Genomic DNA, 16,612 nt, shown 5'->3' on the forward strand with positions numbered 1-16,612 from the left:
GCTTTGTATAGAAAAATATAGCATGAAAACTCATATAAAAAAAACAAAAAACAAAAAAAACTACAAACGACAGCTACTGCTCAGTCCCTTTACTTTACAACTCTTTCACAAGACTGGGTGTGAAAAGTAAAGTTAGGTACTCTCATAAAAAAATTTATTATCTTTTCTTAATCATTTTTTGTGATGTTAACAATGAAATTCAACTCCAAGATTTGTTCATTATTCCAGATAATGAGTTAAGGAAAAGACGGCATCAAAGTTGAACGCATATTTTTTCGGTATCTGGAATTTATTTATTTTGACATTTAAAATCAACTTTACAATGTTATTGCCAAATGAAAGTATAATGGATAAAAGTTTCGACCGAAGCTGGAGAAGACAAGGTCTTGTCATCCAGCCCCGTTAATTTAACTGAAAAATATAGAAATATATAATGATAGTATATAAATATAATGATAAAAATAAACGAGAACTATATCTCAACAGATAATTTTCTGTTTGCAAAAAAAAAACAGTTATATTTTTAATATTATTTGATTATAGTGCAAGTAGAGAAATTAGAAGGACTTCATAATGAGCATGAATTACCCCATTTTGAATAAATTAGATAATAAAATCCTTAACATTTTAGTAAATAAAGAGGATTGGTTAGGTGACGGGGTTCATTAATAATAGAATGCTTTACCTTGTACCTTGTTGTTAGCAGAAACTTTTAGGCTTTTTTAAAGCTTTTTTATCCATAATCTTGTGTAAAGCCACAAAATTTTGAGACCAATCACAGTTCAGCTGTTGTGGCAAAGATTTCCCTACTTTTGGTTGACAAGCGAACGGTTTAAGGTAGCTGATTTAAGATAAGAAACTAATGAAGCAACATTTAACATTGCCTTGAAATTGTTATGAGAAATTTTATTCAGAGGTTCAATCTGACTAACAGGTTCAAAATTTTCTAAACGTTTCATTTGATTTACTCTTGATGATAGTCTACTGACGGGTTCTGTAAATCGATTCTTGGAGTTTTTAGGTCCATCAGAATTTGTAATCTGAAAGGTGTCTCGAAGGTAGCTCATTTGTTTGCAGCATTCTAATTTACTAAAAAATACTTTTTTCTAATAAGTCTCTGCAGATGATTTAATAATCTACCCTCATTACCAAACCCAATCATTGAATCTGTAGAGTCGCAACCAATAACAACTATAGGTTGATAAATTCCTTCTAAAACTGTCCAGTTATAAAGCCCAATATCTGTTTCATTTGCTCGTTTGTTTGGGCCTTTAAAAGGTGTACAATGGGTCATATAGCTACCATCACCTATATGTTACTGATTTTCTATACTTTGATGAAACCTTAATAATCTTCTATCAAGATCAAAGAAGGATCTTTTCTTCCATCTACAATGGTAATATGGTAATTCAATGACTAGTTTTTTTTATGAAAAAAAAATGAATCTCTATTTTTAACAATAATCTTTTGTCTTGCTTTTCAAAATATTTTAAGATTGCATGCTAAGTTAGTCATTTTTAATGTCAAATAGTAATACTTGATCAAAGATACATTTGAAAATAAGCAGGGGGAATGTGTCTAATCGAAAAGATGCTAGTGTAGTGTTGGGGATCTTCATATAGTCCTGTTTAACAGTAATAAATGGGTAAGTTTTATACTTAATATTACTTGAGTAGTCTTCTGAAGATTTTTCATTTTATATTCCTAAAATTTTCAGGAAGAATTTCTTGATTGAAATTGTGTCCCACGATTTATAAACTTTCACGGCGTTAATTTTTGGCTAAAAATCTTTCAGTGCGAATTGTTCGCGCGACTATTAAAACTAAATGTCAAGTAGACTGAAATATTTTCACGTTTGAATCAGTATACTCTAAAATATGCAGTTAAGTAAGGAGTCCTCCATAAAGTACACACGTCAAAAATTTTGAAATTTGACACCCCTTCCCCCGTATTGCCATGCGTACTTTAAAGTCCCCTGGAGTTCGATTCTTCGAAATGTCTGTTATTCTTTAGCTTTGTTTAAATAACGAATTAAATAAAAATAAGGTGGACGTTTTTAAGGCTCTTTAGTAAGTCCGTAAAAAACGAGTCTTGCTCGAGATCATTAATATTAAAAACAAAGCTTAAAACCCGGTGCCGAGGGGAGGCTACCTGTACTCCTTAATTAGAGGGGGAGGGGAGCAACAAATTTTGCGCCCTTTTACTAATTTAAAGAGCATTTTATTTTAGCAAAACTTAGCGGTAAAATTTGGAAGATTTTGAGACACTAATGATACCTTTTGGGGAGGAGGGGGTTTCCGACTCATTAGCTACGGCACTGCTAAGACCTGTTTTTTGTCGACTCAAAAAATAGGTTGCCTGAAATATGCCTTACTCAGGGCCAGTATACAAGGGGTAGCATGTGTGCTCGGGTGCCCGCAAGATTTTTTTGATGTTCCAGATAGTACACTTTCACACATTGTGCAAACTTCAAACTTAAGTATGTTCGCTTGCCCCCCCCCCCCCCCTCCCCTCTGCCCAAATGTGAGGGCACTAATGTTGTAAAATTTTCAACTTTAATATCTGCAACTAAATTTAAATTTATCGACAGATTTTATTTGATTAAAAAAACAAACTATTTTTAAGACTTTATCTTGAATGTTATAATGTAAATGTTATACAATTTTTTTTTATTTGTCACTTGATACTTTTTTAAAATATTTTTTTAGTTGATAAAATATATTTCGTAAAAATAATATTAGTAGGTATGAATAATATATATATAAAACAGTATGAAAAAGTGTTTACAAATATCTTAACTTGCATCGTGTGACTGGCTACACATCAGTGTTGTCAGTGTTTAACCGAGAAATGCAATCAGATCATTTTATGAAGTAAGTCTATGTTTATTCTACGTTATTAGTATTAGTTTCATTTATTTTGCCGTTAAGAATGTATACAACGTACAAATATAACAAAAGGAAATGGCTGGAGCAAGAAGAAGGCATCAATTAGCCTTATCACCGAGCCCCATTACAATCGTAATTTACAAGTCCGTAAAATATTAAAAAATCTCTACAAAACGTCAAGCATAAGAAGTTAAGAAACAAAAAAGTACTAAAAAATTAAAAGTAAACTTAGTTAAGAAAGACAAATATATATAGAATGTATAAATATATATGTGTATATACATACACACGTACGCTCGTGACACATACGCACATACATATTGCCTCGTATAGTCGTTTTATAATAAAATGAATAAAATTCCATCCGCAACAACATAAAATATATATAAGTGTCAAAAATAAAATAAATATAAGATAATTTATAAAAAGATACTGCATGTTTAGATGAAATAAAACAAAAAAATAAAACTTTATAAACTTCAAGACTAAATATTAAAAGGTAACATTTTTAAAGAAGTATGATAAAGACATTGATATTCTTAATAATAATAGTTGATTTTCTTCTTATTTTTAGTTTTTTGGTAGTTAACATGTTAAAGTTGTTTAAGTTAATAGGCCGGGTGAATAAAAATAAGCAATTGCTTTTACTCAGTAATTGGTCAGCCTTACGTGAATGAAATTTTAACAACTTTGTTAAAGTTTTTATTCACGTTCAGCTGAGCAATTACTGAGTAAATTACTTAACTTTACGTGAATTTTAATTTGAGCAAAACTGCTTAAGTTTTTCTTCACGCAAAGCTGACCAATTACTGAGTAAAAGCAACTGCTCATTTTTATTCACCCTGCCTAATGTATCATTATAAATTTATTTTGATAACTTCTAAAAAAGACTGGCAAATATTTAGAATATTAAAATCCATATTTACTAAATGATATTATAAATTAGCTTTAAATTGCGGAAGTGTTTGTTTTTTATTATGAACAATCTGTTTAAAAATTTTCAATATAAAAGGTCCCCGATACAGAATGGAATAAGAACATAACTTTAGATTAAATTTTGGAGTTGCAAAATTGTTTTCGGAAAATCTGGTAGGGTATTTATAGCTTATTTTACTAAAATATTGATTAAATATTATTGAAGATAGTTCGTGTTTTATTTTATACATGAATTGTAAGACTAAATATATTTTAATTTTGTACACGTTAAATGATCTAAGCTTACTTAGAAGTGGCTCGCAAGGCACATTTCTTGTTACTCCAAATACAATTCTGCAAGCATGTTTTTGTTTTGAATAAATTTTTTTCAACTTTGTGTAATTTGTGCTTGCCCATACAATATTTCCGTAAGTTAAATAACTATGTATAAAAGAAAAATATAAATTTTTTAAAGACCTAATGGTTTTACTTTATACATTATTGCAATATTTCTTGTAAGTGTTCTTTCCAGAGAGCTTATATAAGTCTTCCAAGATAAACTTTCATCTAAAATAACACCTAAGATGCTTGTCTAGTAATATTTATTTTATTTATTTTCAGATCAGGTAATTTTAGGGGAAGATTATCTGTTTTATTTTGTTTATGAAATAGTATATACTTAGTTTTTGTTACGTTAAGTGATATAATGCGGTAGTGGTGTAGTGGTAAGAGCGCTCGCTTTGTAAGCGAGAGGTTCGGAGTTCGACTCCCACCACGTCCCTGGAAGTACCGCGCTCAACTTAGTTTCTCCGCGCAGCGGCCTTGCTCGGTTGCAAGGCTCGTGTTTCGGAGTTAAAGAGTTGAGAGAGGGTTGCACCACGAATAACAACTAAAAAATAAAAATAATAAAAACACAAAAAAATGAGTAGCCTCCTCGACTGTAGTGGCCCCCTCGGGCCTTGGGAAGGTGAACAATCTAAAAAAAAAAAAAAAAAAAAAAAAGCTTATTACATGTAAACCATTCGTTTACTTTGTTTAACTCTTCATTAAGTTATTGTTTTTAATTCCATAATGTTTAAGTTTTTTAAGAAGATCAATAAAAACTTCTAATGTCAAACAATCATCATTGAAGGCATTTGTTACAAGGGTTACTAGCTCGGTTAAAGCGTGATTGGTTGAGCGATTTTTTTTAAAACCAAATTGCTTGTTGTACAAGATGTTGTTTACCGTTAAGTAACAGTTAAGCCTATTATACATTATGCGTTCGAGTAACTTAGAAAAGCATGGCAGAACCAATATTGGTCTGTAATTTGAAATATTTGTATCATCACCAGATTTAAAAATAGGTAAGACTTGTGCAATTTTTAGTTTTTCTGGAACAGTACCTGATTTAAAGATCAAAGAAAGATCAAAAATGTGATATAGGGAAGATTCTATAATATTAAAAACTGATTTTACAACATGCACGCTAATTTGATCAAATCCTGCACTAGTGTTGTTTTTAAGACTATCTAGAGCAGATCGCAACTCATAAATATCTAGTTTAGATTCATTCATTATTTTATCATAGGTTTTTAAATATAAATCATATAAAGAAGAACTTGACGGAATTTTTTCAGCTAAGTTAGGCCCAATATTAAGAAAGAAGTTGTTCAAATTTTCGGCAATTATTGTTTTATCGTATATAAATTTACTAAAATTTTTTTTTGGCAGATTATTTTAATCATAATTTTTTGAATTGCCAATAATTTCTTTAATTACCTTTCCACGTCTTTTTAGTGTTTACGTTAGTTTTTTCTAACAACTTTGGGTAATAAAGTTTTTTTGGCGTTTTATTTTAGTTTTTTCAAATATATTTTTATAATGTTTATAGTTTGTTTCATTTTTGTGAGTTTTATTTTTTAAGAACTTTTCATACAACTTTTTTTTTTTTTCTTTGAGGATTTTAGTAGGCCTTTAGACATCCAAGGACATAGGAGTGACTTGGTATTTATAACAATTTTTTTTTTAGGAAACCCATTTTCATACTGATTTCGAAAATGATGAAGAAATAGTTCGAAGGCATTGTTTGGCTCACTTGATTTCAGTATAAGTTCCCAATCAATCTTATATTTTAAATAGTCTGGGAATTGTTGTAAGGAGTTTTCATTGATCTACCTCTTGTATATAATAGTTTTTGAAGGCTTATTGTTAATTGTAATATTTTTAGTAATTAGAAAAGTAGCAAAATGATCTGATAAGTCTGTCTTAATTATACCAGCATAAATAGGGTTTTAATAAAAATTGTTGGTGATCATATTACCTAGTAATGTAGAAGAGTTTTTAGTTATTCTGGTTGGCTTATTTATTGTTAGAATCTATTATGTTGAAGAAGAGTATTTATAAAATATTTAACGTTATTTGAAGCATGTCTCATCAAGTCCAAACTGATATCACCGACTATGTATACAAGCTTTCGTTCTTTATCGACTTTAGTTAAAAATGTATTTAAAAAAGTTTTAAACACTTTTTAATCGCCAGCTGGTTTCCTATGAGTAGTATTAATTATTATGTTTTTAGTGGTTTTATTAACAATTTCAATGCATAATGACTCAGAATCTGTTACATTAACGCATAGGTCATTACGTTGGACAAAGTTAATTGAATTGCGAACAAAAATACTTACGCCTCCGCCTCAATATTTTTTCTGCGGTTTCGCGGCAATTTGTTCATCATATTTGCACCACGTTTCTGTTATACAAATAATACTAAAATTATGTTTTATTTCATCCAAGAAAAGTTTTAAGTTTTCAAAATTTTTATTTAGACTTCGGATGTTAATATTTAATATTGAAAATGCTTCTTTACTTTTTTTTAAATATTGTGCAGATTCCAAAACTGTGTAGTATTTACTTTCAAAGCTAAATTTGTCGAAACAATTTGTATCAGTGTCATTATCACTAAGATTATCAAAAGAAAATTTAAATCACGGCGTTCCTCGATTTAAGATATAAATAAAAATAAATTAATAATTATAAAAAATTAAAAAAATAATTACTTATTTAGCTTTCTAATTAAACTCTTTTGCTATTAGCTTGTCGTACTCTATAACGGCATATTTTCCAGCATTACACGCAATCTTCATTTTTTCTCTCAATTCACGTCTTATTTTGTTTGTTTCGAATGAAAAATCATCATTGATAAAAAACCTGTTCCTTTAAGCATCTTTGCGTGTTTCAAAATGTTCTTTTTGTCTTAATAATTCAGCAATTTAATTATGATAGTTCTTGGTTTATCCTTTACATTCTCTGCGCTAATACGTCTTTCGATTCGGTTCGATTTCGATTCGGTGCGCTCTTTCAATAATTGTATTCCTTATTTTTAACTGTTCGTTTAAAATAAGTTAGATTTTTTTTTCAGCTTGTTCCCATGTTTCTTTTTCATTTTCTTGTATACCGTCTATTCTAATATTGTTTCTTCTATTTCTATCTTCTAACTTTCGCATACTTTCTTTTAGTCCATCGCTTAATGTATTTGTTACGTTCTGCAATGATTTTAAATTTACTGTCTGGTTTAAAACTGTTAAAATTTCTGTATCTATTAACTTTTTAAGTTCTTTTTCAAGATTTATAACTTTTTCATTAATTAAAGTATCTTGTGTAAACTCAATACATTTTTCTAAATCTTTAACGTATTGCTGCATTTCATGTTGCTTTTTTACGACGATCGAAATACGGTTTGTTATATTTTCAATTAAAAGTAAAATCTTGTCCATTTTGTGACTTTGAATTGCTGCATTTCCTGATGTAACTTTTAACAGTAAACTTTATTGCGCTTTAAATTTTTTCTCTATTATATTTTCAATTTCTTTTTTGCTCGCGATTTGTAAAAATATTTTTTTCGTATTGTTGTAAAAAATTGTAAAAAACACGCCAATGTAAAAAACACGTCCGTTCACGTTGAAAGCCACGTTGTAAAAAATTATTGTTATTATCGTTTAATTATTGTTAAAAAATTATTGTGTTATTAGGATAATTAAACACCTAAATATTACTTTTTATTTTATTTGGCTGAGGTAAGCAGGCTTTGTGAGAAAAAAAAATGCTTGAAAGTTTTTGAAGTTTCAAGTTTTATCTTTTTATTATTACATCTTTATAATTGCTTATATCAATTATTTTTACTTTTATATTTTTGTTTTGTTTTCTGTTTTATTTCGTATTCGTGATTTTCAAAGTTATGTTCATTAAATTTAAAAATTGTCTGCATTTTTTTGTATACTTATATTTAAACTTTATTAAATATTTTTATAAAGGATAAATTTTTTACTTGGTTACATATTATGAACTTATTATTAAGTTATCAAATTGATAAACATTTTTATTATTGAAGTTTATTGTTGATTACAACAGGTTAATTATTGAAAAACCTCCAGGAATGTAAAGACTGGTACTACTGTGAATGAAAAGTATAAACAGCTACAAAAAAGTATTTTAGGAATTATAATTAGTATATTCAAACGACTATTTGAATATGTTCATTATATAAGCAATGAACTGAAGTGTTCGCAAGTTTTCTATTTTTTCAGATTTAAATATCTTAATATTAATAGTTTTTCATACAAATGTTGGTGTATACCTTGAAAACTGTGTTTCTCTCATTTATATTCATTTATATTTTGTAGTTTTTTTTTCAAAGTTGATAAACATCTGATACAAGGTATCAGATATACTTTGTATGAGGTTATAGGAATCTGATAGAAGGTATCAGATATACTTTGTATAAGGTTATAGGAATCTGATAGAAGGCATCAGATTATTAAAAACCTTGATGTTTGTGCTAAGGTTAACATGGTAAAGTCATGATCCAAGCAGGGATGCAGAGTCCCAAAAAGAATCCGTGTTTGTATGTCACAAAAAGATTACTTCAAGTATTGTGAGTTTCAAAATAGGTATCACAGATGTAATGACTTACAAGGCTGCTCATTTTTATGGCTTTTGATTAAAATATTTGTGTTTGCAAATATCAAAAAGAATGTACAAGCAACAAATTTTTTGGTTTCAATTTATTTCAGAAAATCCTTTTGCATTTTGATTATATCTTGATTTCAGAAATTATACTTGTTCAAATTAGTTAATATAGATTTTTTGAACTTGGATTATATTTATAATTATTTCAAGATATTTTCATAAAACCTTCATAAAAAAGACAAGATATTTAAAATATGAAAATATTTTATATCTATTAGTTTTTATAAATATTACCTGTTATAAAAATATCAATAAGATAATACCTTTCTTAATGTTATGCTTTTTATCTTTTTTTAAATAAATTAAGGTGTGTATAGTTGTTCTATTGGTTTAAGGTAAAGTTATTATATTGGTTTAAGAATAAATTATTTTATTGGTTCAAGATTAAGTTAAGGTCAGCTATTTAATCCACAACATATCTAAAGCTAGGCTGTTTAACAAGCTTTGCAAGTTACAGTGTGTGTAGATTTTTGAAATTGAATTTACAAATTGAATGAAAATAGAACATTTATGATAATTTGATAGGACAGTAGTAATTTTTTATTTTTGTTTTTAGGTATTGGCAGGCTGTACTTGACGACTTTCCTGCACCGAAATCAAAAGAACCTTCAACTACAAACCAATTTAAAATAATTTTCATAGCAGCATTTTCTAAGAAGAATTATGCCTTTATCTTATTTACTAATTAGATTACTTATATTTCATAGTTTCTTTAAATTATTTTTGGAGATTGTTTAATTTTAGTGTTTTACAAAATTTTAGGTTTAAAAAATTATTTTACACACAGATTTTTAGTTTTTTAATAATTAATTTTTATTCAGAAGTATAATTGTAATGTCCAATTTTTGTAATACTATTTCTGCAAATATCAATTGGATATTGTGAAAGTATAATCTCAAGATATAGTTAAAACAATGGTAGGATGAGGTACATAAACATACGCTTTGTTTTCTTATAAATAAAATTCAAGCTTACCGCCTAATGTCTGTACCGATAGAAACCACTCGCAAAAACTTTCAATATTGATTGGTCTATTAAAATTTACCTGTTATTTTAACATTGGGTCCACTTACTATGACTGTAAGAGTAAAAACACGCACAAACTGGCAATTGGTAGATTTTTGAACAAAAATTAACGCCGTGTTCAGTTTTAACATTTACTTTTAGAATCTGCAGTCTTCGCGCAGTGGTTAGAGTTCTGGCTCAGAACCCAGAGGTCCGAGGATCGATGCCGGCTTTAGCCCAATAAGCAACATTAGTAAAAAAGGAGGTGTGGACTTCCTTGTTAAATTCTATTCCGCAATACTCTGTAATAAGACCGTATAAACTACTGGGAGCACCTTGAAAAAAAGATAAATAATCTGTGAATTATTGAGCTTTTTTACTGATTTTTCTTTTAAAATAAATGCAACGTCTGTTATTTTTCTTTTTCTTGCGTAACATTACGGCAAAAATAAAGGTTATAACCTTTATTTCTGTTTCTACTTTGTCAACCTGATACATTTAGAAGCCTGACTTTTCTCTAACTTTATCACTTTGAGATCCAAGCCAACTTAAACCAAGTTATGGCACCTTAATATCTCCAGAAAAAATCCATATTGGGTAAACTCCAGTAAAATTTAAATTTTATCAGGAACTTTAAATTCCATCAAATGTAGGTGCAATAATGTTGCAGTTACTTTTTTTTTGAATTGATATAAAATTGTAGTAAATGTTATATTGAACAATTGTTAGATATAACATTTACATAGCTATATTTAACAACTTGGCAACCTTCCCACAATTTGACCATTTTACCTTTTTTTTTTTGTTTCTTTTCGATTAGAACTTATAGTTTTACCTTTATTTAAAAATAATTATCAATAGTTTTAAGTATAATTATCAATAATTTTATATAAAATTATTGATAATTATACTTTCCTTTGTTCCCTTTGACAGTTTAGTAAATTTTCTTGTACAAACAGTCATGTCACAAGAATTTTGACTTGAATAAAATTGTTTTGTTTGGGACACAATGAACCAGTTGTAATCAAACTTTCGATTAAAACTCGATATAAATTTATTCGAGGCAAAAAATATTTTATCTGACAGAGTTTTTTTGATTCTCTAAAAATATTAGGTTAATACCAAATTCTAAGTAATTGTGCTCAAAGACTAGTTGTAAGTAGATTAAATTGTGACTTGATTATTTAGAAATTTAAAAAGCTGCTATTTTAGCATTACAATGATACTTATATAGTAAAGAATAACATTTTATAACAATTTATAAATTGACTTTGGATAGTTAAATACTTTTAAAGTAATTATAAAGTTTATATTAAGGGGGGAAACCCCAAAAATTATTATCTAAAGTAAAGCATTAACGAAGTTATTACATGTTCCAAATAAAAGTACACTCTATGTTAAAAAAATCTCATATAAAATGACACTCTGTTGCCATGGCAAAATAGCACCTAAAGACAAATGTCAAATTAGTTTCCTCACCCTGGCAAAGATTGAAATCAGTTAGAATAATACTTTTGGCTGACTTTTTCCCAATTTATAGTAGAAAGATAGATCTATGCTACAGACAACTTTTTTGTCACGTGGTTGGCCGGTTTAATTTTAGCAAACATTTTAAGCACAAAAATAATAAACGTTTTCTTTAATTTCTTTAGTTTAAAAAATGTTTTTAAAAAGTTGTCTGTTTATTGCATACATCTATATGAGAGTATTACTTCTAGAAAATTTTATTTAAATTGGTCAAGCGATTTTCAAGATACTTCTGTCGGGAGATTAAAAACACGCGCTCTGAGAAAAATGCCAAATAAGTTGAAATTGTGATAAAAAATATTATAAGATAACAGAACTAGAAAATATTTAATTTAAAAGAGCATATTGATAGTATATTTTAATCACAAACACTAGCCGAATACATTTTTCCTTCTTTCCGTTAAAAATTTTCAGATTTTTTATATTTGCGGCGTCTTAAATTCTTCCTTCCTTTCTTGATAATGCTTGATTTTTATACTCCTACGTGCTAACTTATTAGACTTAAACCCTTTATTAAAGCTTCAAATAGCGTAATAGAGTCCAAACTTCAGTTTCGCGTAAGCGAAACATACTTTGACTTAGATACTCAAGACCAAATCATTGCATTAAAACTTTCATTTTGATTCTGTGTTTTTTTTCCATGAAGTAAACAATTCAAGTTAGCATCTGATGTTAATTCTACATAAATGGGCTTTAACTAAAATACAATTTCGATAGGAAGACTTGTTCCTGGTTTATACTCACTGATTCAACTAGCTTAATTCCGATTGTATTTACACTAACTGTCTTTAACTGTGGAACAATCCGGGTAATGTCAATTAGTTTAGCTACATTAAATAAACTTGCTAAGGTTGAAGATCTCATACCTTCAAGGTTGCCAAAACTTTGCCAAATGAAAACACCAAAATAATTTTGCAATCAATCAATTCTAGCATTTGTTAAACGGCCTTTACCATTTATACCTATTGATTTGTTTTTAAAATAGCCAACAACGAGATCTAATGCGCTTTTGAAAATGTCCGATACAATCCAGTTTAATTACTTTAAAGCCCTTGTATGTGCATTTGACAATAAGTAGCTTTCGCTATCACCATCACCCAAGTATTCCTTGTACCGTAAGTTGAATTTCTGTTAAGAGCGATTCCACCAGCTGATCCTTCATAGTTTTTATTGCAAATGTGTGGCTTTTTCTGCTTCGGTTTGTTGCTGCTTTAAATTGACAAAATCTTGATTCACATATATTTTACATTTTCTAGATAATGCATCAACATCTAAAACCTTCTAATTTTTAATGGATAATGCTGCGGTCACCCCATTGTGTGAAATGTACCCTCTTTTTTGCCATGTTCCATCAACAGAAACTCCAGTATCTACAATCTCATTAGGAGATTTGCCTTCCCTGATTCTTATGCAACTTTATTCATAGTTTCAATAGCAACAGTTTGTGCTGCGATTGTCAATTTCTAAACAATAACATTGCAGCTTTTATTGTATAATCTTTTTGAAATAATCATAAAAGTGGTAAACCGATGGAGACCAGCTCGGCCTTGACTAAGAGTTCTCATGACTTACACTAATCTTTTATTAGTAATGTACCAAGCTACATTTTTTGATGGGTAAAAATTTAATTTAAAGTCACAAATGCAACTTAAAGATAAATTTAATGCATATTCTTTGCAAGACTTTTTATTCTCACTTGACGACAACTGAGATCGTCGCAGACATTCTTAACACTCAAGTTTATGAAAAATGAAAGCAAGAATTTTTATATCAATAAACCTGTAGCCATATTTGTTTCACTTTTTGTTTCATGTACTTTCAGTATTTACAGAGTCTATCATACTTACATCATCACTAATAACATTACATACACCAATATTTACATATTTATCTTGCTTTTTTAAAGCAAGAAAAGTACATTTACAATTTCGAAGACGTTTAGTAGAAAATTTAACTCTCATTATTATATTTGGTCTTAGGCATTTCCATTTTTCTTTAGTTTTGTAAAAAGCTTGCGTTACTTATGTAGAAGCTTGAAAAGATGGAATACTAATAATAAGGAATCTCAGCACACTTTTTTATAGTATATTATAGCCTTTGATATAGTGGAAAGCATTTCTAATAAAACTGCAACAAAAAAAGCTCGACTAGCACGGTCGTTTAGATAAGTAAAAAGCGCCATATTTAAGTGCGCATGTGCAAGAAAATGGCTACGGTTCTTAACTACTGAGAATATTTTATATGGCAATCGTTAATTTGTTAATTGATTTCTGTAAACTAAATGCTGTAGCCTTATTTTTAACGCAGATCAATATATGATCCTTCTATATTAATGTGTGGGGTCCCTCAGAGTTCAATACTTGGGCCTTTGCTTTTTTTAATCTATGTTAACGATCTCTATCGGGCAACAAAAAGAACTTCAACTATAATGTTTGCTAATGATAGCACTTTTTTATCTCCGGAAAAATTATAAACGAACTGTGCGTAAAAATGAATCAAGAATTAGAAAAAATTTCTGAATGGTTTTGGGCAAATAAACTTTCTATTAACTCAAGCAAAACGAAATTTTCATTGTTTCATCCTTCTTATAAAAAAAAAGAACTCAAATCTTCTCTTCCAAAATCGTTTATTGAAAATAGAGAAATAAGTAGGGATAATGTTACTAATTTTTTAGGTGTTTTTATTGACGAAAGTCTAAATTGGAATAAATATATCGCACATTTAGGTAGTAAAATACCTAAACGTATCGGAATAAATATACCGATCGAGCCATTTTTTGAAAAAGCCGCTACTCAAACAAATCTACTATAGCTTTGTTCAAAGTTATTTAAATTACGGTAATACAGCATGGGCTAGTACCTATGAAAGCAAACTAGAACCTCTCTATCGTAAACAGAAACATGCTAAACGAGTAATTGATTTAAAAAATAAAAAAGATCACACAAAGCCTCTTTTTGAAGAGATGTCTTTACTAACATTGTTTGAACTAAATATATAATGTTCTAAGTCTTATGTATAATAGTAAAATGCAAAAAACTCCTTGAATTCTATAGTCTTTATAAACAAAAGCCAGAGTATAAATACCTGCTGCGCACAAATAGTACCCTTTTAGAGCCTTCATGCAAATCTAACTTGAGCAATTTAAAATTACTTATCGTGCACCTCATATCTGGGAATAAGTTTTTATTACTTAATCAAAACATTATTGACTTTGAAAACTTAAATGGCTTTAAAAAAACTATTAAAAAGAGTATTTTAAAGTATAAAATTTTACTTACTGATTTTTTCTAAATTTGTTTACTGCTAGCTTCTTATATCCCAGTGAAAAAGCGCACATGGGATACGCGTGGATTTTTTCCATATGTAACCCATGTGGGGATTATTATTTTGTCCCATGTGGGTTTCATATGGTAAATCCCACATGGATTCCATATGGTAAATCCCATATGGGATACGCGTGGGTTTTTACCATATGTAACCCATATGGAGATTATTATTTTGTCCCATGTGGGTTTCATCTGGTAAATCCCACATGGGTTTTATGTGGTAAATCCTACATGGGATATAGGTGGAAAATACTACATGTTATAGATCTTAATTGCCACATATTTTAATCCAAATGGTATAAAAGTAGTCAATACTAGACAAATAAAAGTCCGAATGCTTCTATGATAATTTTTAAAATTCTTTTCATTTAAAAATTACTTAAATAGTAATTTAAAATTAATCATCGAAGCTCTCAGAGAGGTTTAACTTAATCTGGTATTTGCTACTTTATCCCATTTGGTATTCAAAATGTGTAGCATTTTTGATCTTTTACATGTGATGTTTTCCACCTATAACCTGTGGGATTTACCTTAAACTATTATGACGAAATTTTATAAAATTAAAAAACGTGTTGCAAAATGAATTTATTTTAAAATAAATGCTATTAATCGATACATCCAAAATGAATATTAAAAATATTATTTTTTCTTTTGCGATTTACACGTCGTTTTTTATCGATTGAATTAATTAAATTGCTTCGGCTTGCATAATACCAAGGTTTTTAGTATCTTCTAACTTTCTTCAAACATTTTCTAAAAAAAAAAATATAAATACAAATATATATAAATATAAATATAAATATATATATATACATATATATATATATATATATATATATATATATATATATATATATATATATATATATATATATATATATATATATATATATATATATATATATATATATATATATATATATATATATATATACATATATGCATATAAAGAGAGAGAGAGAGAGACAGTGAAAGACAGAGAGAGACAGAGAGAGACAGAGAACAATTTTAATAAGGAACCTTATTAGTCGAGCAATTTTAACTATTAGCCAGGTTGAAATCATTAATGACTACAATATTTCACAAATAACTATTTTCTAATTTCTTACTTACAATGACTAACGTATTATGGGTAATTGAACACATATTATGCGTAATGAGCTTGAACCCATGAGGAGAATCCTGAAAAAAAGCGATCAATTAGGATAAGTAGTTAAACAAAAAAACAAAAACAAAAATGTAAAAACCTACTTTTTCAATGATGTAGACCTTGGGTGCAATAGCCAGTGGATGCATAAGTATCTTTACTTTTTCATCACACAGACGGCCTTCTATAATAACAGGCCTTGACATCGCGCAAAATGCCGTAAAAACTGAAGGCCGATTAAACTTTCACTTTTACTTATATGATATATTTTTATATTAGGTTGGGTGTAATGGCAGTCTATTTTTTTCTAATAATAATCTCTAGTAAAGACGGAAATATAAAAAGAAAACCAAAAAATTGTTAAAAGATAACCATATTATTCGTATTTCAAATTTCATTAAGAATATTTGTGTAATATTAAATAGTATCAATAACAAGCAGAACTATAACAAAGTATATATCTATATATTAGAAAGATAACTGTATTTTTAATTTTTTTTTGCTAAAAATGGTAACAATAAAAATCACCAACAATAAAAACCACCAACAAAAGTTGATTCAAGCAAAAAAAAAAGTTTTATCAATATATCTCAACAGGGTAAATATTTACAAATCCAAACATATTGAAAGACATATAGGCTAATGAGAAAATAAAAAACATAACAAGTAAATAGCATAATAAAATTTTCACACAAATTATGATAGCTTTAGTATTTTGGGAGTGGTAATTAGTGAGTAAATCTTTAGCAGAATATTAGAATATACTCTGCATTTTTTTTTGTGATTTTAAATTTATAT

The 16,612-nt window shown here is 28.4% G+C and overlaps 1 long non-coding RNA gene across 1 annotated transcript; it reads right to left on the bottom strand.

The window, feature by feature from the left end:
- Positions 1-15,346: 15,346 nt before the first annotated feature.
- LOC136088503 (uncharacterized) lies at positions 15,347-16,114 on the bottom strand. The gene is made up of 3 exons (XR_010642220.1): positions 15,919-16,114; positions 15,781-15,849; positions 15,347-15,420 (listed from the first exon to the last, which is right to left on the bottom strand). It is a non-coding gene; the product is annotated as an uncharacterized LOC136088503 (long non-coding RNA).
- Between the last annotated feature and the right edge of the window lie 498 nt (positions 16,115-16,612).

Source organism: Hydra vulgaris, chromosome 12, assembly GCF_038396675.1.
Source record: "Hydra vulgaris chromosome 12, alternate assembly HydraT2T_AEP".
In the NCBI taxonomy this organism is placed as follows: Eukaryota; Metazoa; Cnidaria; class Hydrozoa; order Anthoathecata; family Hydridae; genus Hydra; species Hydra vulgaris.